The following is a 5,900-nucleotide window of genomic DNA, read 5'->3' as shown; positions in this document are numbered from 1 at the left end:
GAGGCGGCAACGTAAAAAGCCAATTTATTGGTTTCACAGCGGGCAATGGTTTCTGAAATGTAAATCAACAGCACTTTATGCGAACTTAAATAAAAAGAAGGAAGGGGTAAGTGTTAACAAGATTAGATTGCGAGAATGTTTTGTTCTCTTGGGTTCTTTGTTGCTCTCTGTATCTAAAAAGTAATTTTCTTTTTAGTGAAGTGCTCCCCATCTATGAATAAAGGAAGCGAAAGAAAGTTATGGTATTCTAAAAAGATGCGCTGGCAGTGGGTAGAGCTCTAATATGATGTAATGTAAGGCAGCCGGCAGGAATAGTCCTTTGGTCAGGTGTTGGCCCTCCACAAAACTTAGACGGGATCTAAAAAAAAAAAGAATTAACCCACAGATTAGTTTGTATATATTTTCCCTAATTTTGTATTAAACAACTTTCCTGATTGCATTTTTTTAAATTAAAGAATCTCCTTATGGAGCTGGAACAGTGACATTTATACAGTATGGGGCTGATTTTGTGATGGACGTAAAGTGGCTGCAAATGCAGATGTTATGGGCAACCAGTTACTGAATACTATTATGCTAATGCAGATGTGGTACCCTGGAAAATGGTGTGCATGCCCCTTTAAGAAATGACTTACAGGGCCACAGCAGCACAAGGGGAGAGAGCGGCACAGTGGGAATTAAAGCAGGGACCCTGGTCTGATCACATGGTTTGTATGCAGACCGCTGATTGGACAGGGGCAGCCTGGGAATCAGAGCCTTGTGGGAAGAGGAAAGGAGGAGTCATGTGGAAACAGGAGGTGTTGGGATGCATGTTGCAAGTGCAGCAGAGTAGGAGCTGAAGACAAGTGACAGCCACGTGACGCTGAGCAGTGAGAGCAGCGCTGCAAAAGTGCAGGCAGCGGTGTGGTGCCAGAGAGACAAGTGCCATGAGAGCATGCGTTGAGATGCCACAGCCAGAGTTCAGCCTGAGGAGAGGCGTGGACTGGCCCAGACTGAAAGGAACCATTAAGGACTTGACCAGCTAGTGAACCCTCTGCTTAAAAGAGTCTGAGTGAATACACGAGTTTCTAAGGTGGGCATTTACTAAGCAGTGATAAGAGCAGAGAAGTGAGCCAGTGGAGAAATTGCCCCATCAACCAATCAGCTCTGTATTTTTTTATAGTATGCAAATTATAGATGTTACTTCAGGGCACTTGGTTGCCATGGGCAACCTCTCCACTGGCTCACTTCTCCGCACTTATCAATGCTTAGTAAATGTCCCCCTAAGTACCTAAAGTCCCAGGCAAACTTGATACCACATTCCCTAAGTTAAACACCACAACGCCACATTTCACAAGCTGAACTCTACACAGAAGTCGTTAAGGCAACCCTCTTCCCCTTCCACATTGAGACAGTGAGAATATTTAAGACTGAGTTGTGTTACAAGCGCAATGCAGACATTCATTCTGTGTTTGTTGCAAGTTTAAGTACAGCCCTGTAAATGTAAAAGAGACAGATTTTGTTTCATTGCAAAGACCCTCAAGTGAGTTGAATCTGTTGAGAGACACTGCCATCCCTATGCTAGCTACATACTTTTTGGGTAAGACTGTGAACATTTGCCTCCATTTCCACCCAGAATTTCCCCTTTCATTTGTGTGCCAATCCCCCATTAACATATTGTGGCACTGCAGAATTCCATCAGAGCTCCAATGTTTATTGCCGGTGAAGAGTGTCATACCTTGGCTAGGGAAAGCTAGAAAGCTATAAAGTTATAAACTGTGATTCTAATTATTTCATGCCAATATTTGTGATTCCAATTAATATGTTCAACTGTGATTACAATGATATTCTGCTATTTTGTGTTTTAAATTAATTGTCTTTTGCATATTGAATGTTCTTTGGTGGTGTAAACTGTAGCCAATTGTCTTCTCTTTGTTCTTCTTTGATGCCCAATTCTTCTTTTGTACTTATTCAAATTTAATGCCAATCAATCAATCAATCAATCAATCATCATCTTCAATCCACAGTTCATTTCAGCTTAATCAAAAGACATCCTGTTCGAATTGATGACTCACTCCTGTTTCATATCAATCTATCCTACCACTCTGAAAATGGTACTACAGGACAAGGTATGGGGAGAAACATTTCAGGGGAAGGGTACGTCACATAGCCACCCAACATCTGTGGTACCTCTCTCAACCACTTAGACATACCCGCCAACCCTGGGGTGTTACACAAGCATCTGTCTATCTTCATGCCGAAGGGTGAGCCATCCACTGTCTCAACCATTGTCATTAGTATCAGAACCTATTCCCACCCATTGCTGCCTGTAAAAGATCTGTCAGATATACATGTCCCATCTCCACCCACATGCCTCAAAGAAGCACAGAAATTGGACTACACACCCACGACACACCCATGACACTGCCATGACACGCCAACAACACTCCTGTAACACTCCCATGATATGCCTATGACACCTCCATAACACTCCCATGACATACCCATAACTCCCAGTGGTGGATCTATAATGGGTGTGGTCTGTGCTGTGCACGTGGGCCCCCAGAATCCAGGGGGACTCACACCTCATACCCTGCAACTATATTTTAAATTTTCACCTCTCTGGAGTCCCCTGCCGACGGCAGCATCTATCACAAATCTCTGGGTAAATGGTGCAGCGACCATTTTCCCAGAGCTTTGCGCATGCGCAGCAATGAAATATCTAGGAAAATGGCCATTGCGCCATTTACCTGGAGATATATGCATGCGTAATAGAGTCTATTGCAGTTACTCAGACTCTTTTGCGGTTACCGGGTGCCGACTTCAGAGGAGGGGGCCAGAGGGAGGAGGTTGCACATGGGCCTCCTTCTCTTGTAAAATGCTCCTAAACACTCCCATGACAGGCTCACAACACTCCCATGCAAGTCCCATCCCATGACATGCACACGACACTCTCATGACATGCCCACAACACTTCCATGACATGCGCACAAAACTCCCAGGACATGCCCACAAGGGATCAGTACTAAATCCCGCTGGATGGGATCCCGACGGTCGAAATACCGATGCCGGAATCCCGACCACACAATCCGACAGGGGTGGCGAGCATAACGCAGCCCCTTGTGGGTTCGCTTCGATCGCCACGCTGCGGCACTAATTTAATCTCCCTCTATGGGTGTCGTGGACACCCATGGAGTGAGAATATGTCGGGATTGTGCTGGTCGGGATTCCGGCGTCGGTATTTCGACCGCAGGGATTCCGTCCAGCGGGATCTTGACCGCATCCCGCCCACAACACTCTCATGACATATCCTGACACTGTAATGAGATGGATCTGTTCAGTGCATTCACACAGTAACCAACCAGCTGCCACCCAAAGCACATCTGTTTCAAAGTTGCTGCGCTATATAAGAACCTGTTAATAAATAATAAGTAAATAACAGTGCTCTAATTAGACCTTTTGGTGCCCTGTGGCAGAAAGAGAATTGGAGCCCCCCATATTCAAAACAGAAATTTACGTGCTGCAGGCGTGCACCAAAAACAATTCATGTGGAAAGGGTGTGGCCACAGAAAAGTACCAATTCACATTGCACCACACTGTAGAGCCCCTTTTATAAAATATATGTAATTTAAAGCCTCTTATATAAAGTATATGTATTTGCAATGTGCTGAATGGTCTTAGTACCAGCGTAGAGTAGAGAGAGGGAGGGAGGGAGGCAGAGATGGAGGGAGAGAACGAGAGAGGTGAAGAGGAAGAAAGAGAGGTGTAGGGGAGCAGAGAGAGAGAGAGAGAGAGAGAGAGAGAGAGAGAGAGAGAGATGAGGACATGGAGGGAAAGAGAGAAAGAGGTGGGGAGACAGAAGGAGAAAAAGAGATGGGGAGACAAAGGGAGAGAGTGAGGGAGGGGTAGAGAGAGAGAGGGAGGGGGAGTGATAGAGGGCGGGAGATGGAGAATGAGAGAATGGAGATTTGGAGAGAGAGAGAGGAGTCAGAGAAAGAGGAGAGAGAAAGAGGAGATGGAGAGAGAGGGGAAGGGGGGACAGAAGGAGGGTGAGATAAAGAGTTAGGGAGAGAAAGAGGGGGGAGATGGAGGGAGGAATATACAGAGGGGAGGGAGGGATGGAGGAGGAGAGGAAGAGAGAGGGGTCCAAGATAGAGAGGGGCCTAGAGAAAGAGGGGCGAGGTAGAGAGAGAGGGCCAAGGGAGAGAGAGAGGGCCGAGAGGGAGGTGGTTGAGGGAGAGATGGGTACAAGGGAGAAAGGGCTGAAAGAGAGAGAGTGTGTGCGAAAGAGAGAGGGCTGAGAGAGGGGCGGTTTGAGGGAGAGAGACTGGGGGCGAGAGAGAGAGCGGGGGGGGGGGCAGGGGGAGTGAGAGAGAGAGCTGAGGGAGAGAGAGAAGGCGTGAGCAGCACTTGCCACTTGTGTTGCTTTTTTCCTGCCTGGCATCACTGACATGGACAATCAGTGGCTGCTGTTGCTGTGGCACCAGGAATGTTCACGGTACGTTGGAGTAAGTGTGTGGAATATAAGTAGGAAGAGAGCGACCCCTCCTGGCCCTCTGGCTGGCTGGCACAGGCCGCATTATTGAGTCAGAGGGGAAGAGCTGAGAGAAGGGAGAGCAGCCCCTCCTCCACCCTCTGGCGGGACCAAACCAAAGACTGTGTGCAGCGGCATCAGACCCTGGCTCCGGCATACTGACAGTTCCCACTGCGGTCCCTGCAGTTCAGGAGCAAGCAACTGTATAGGCCCCTGACTCCGGCGTAGTGACAGCTGCCACTCCGGTCTGTGCAGTTCAGTGCAAGTGCTACCTGTAAAGACGCTGGCTCAGCTGCTGCTCTGGTCCCTGCACTTCAGTGCGGGGAGCCAGCATGAGAGCAGCTGTAAAGACCCTGGCTCCGATCCCTGCAGTAATGGCCCAGCAGCTGGTTCAAACAAAGAGGATCGCACGGTTGCACCCACATGGCAATTGTGCTGTGTGCTATGCACCGTCCGCTCACACCTAGTTATGTCCCTGGTAAATAATCTCTGTACACAGACATTGCAGACTTTGTTCTTGTAACAGAATGGCAAATAGACGTTGAAGATAACCCAATGATTCATGGCGTTGTCTGTAACACTGGGTACACTGAGCATTATGGGCCAAAATTTAGAACTAGATCACTGGGAAAAGCTTTCTATGCAAACAATACAGTCTATGAAAGAGGTGAGTGCCATGGTATCTGTGCTTGTGGCCTATTTCATGTCTGTTCAAAATGCAGATGTTCACACAAGTGAGCAATTATCAGCAGACTGCAAATACGCAGCGATCGCAGTGCGCATACGCCAAGGTACCTCTGAGGTGAAGTCGATGTTCCTTGTTATTGTGAATAGGATGCATATGTGTACACAGTTGCGAATGAGTTTGCGATAGCTCCACTGCATAGGCAAGTGTGTGCAAACATGAATTAGACCCGTATTTCTGTGGTGAAATTGACCATCGATTCTGAGTATTATTAAATGATGGTTAGATGAATGAAGATATGAAGGACATATAAATTGAGTATTGATTCTTATAGGCCCTACACACATGCCGATTTTTTGAAAGATATGAACGATCTCGTTCATAAATGAACGAGAACTCGTTCATATCTTTCAGTGTGGAGGCTCCAGCGATGAACGATGCGCGGCCCCGCGCTCGTTCATCGCTGGTCTCCCGTCGGCTGTGCATGCAGGCCAATATGGACGATCTCGTCCATATTTGCCTGCACTTCAATGCAGCCGGGTGACAGGGGGAGTGAAGAAACTTCACTCCCCCCGTCACTGCCCCCCCCCCCGCCGCCGGGTCGCTCGTCGGCCGTATCCGCCGTCGGGCAGCTCGGTCTCCGGTCGTGCACTTCCTTTAACACATACACACGCCGCTGCCGCCGGAGACGCAGGAGGGACACAG

The sequence above is a fragment of the Pseudophryne corroboree genome, chromosome 10 (genome assembly GCF_028390025.1).
Source record: "Pseudophryne corroboree isolate aPseCor3 chromosome 10, aPseCor3.hap2, whole genome shotgun sequence".
Taxonomy (NCBI): Eukaryota; Metazoa; Chordata; class Amphibia; order Anura; family Myobatrachidae; genus Pseudophryne; species Pseudophryne corroboree.
Note: the sequence above shows the minus strand (reverse complement) of the source record.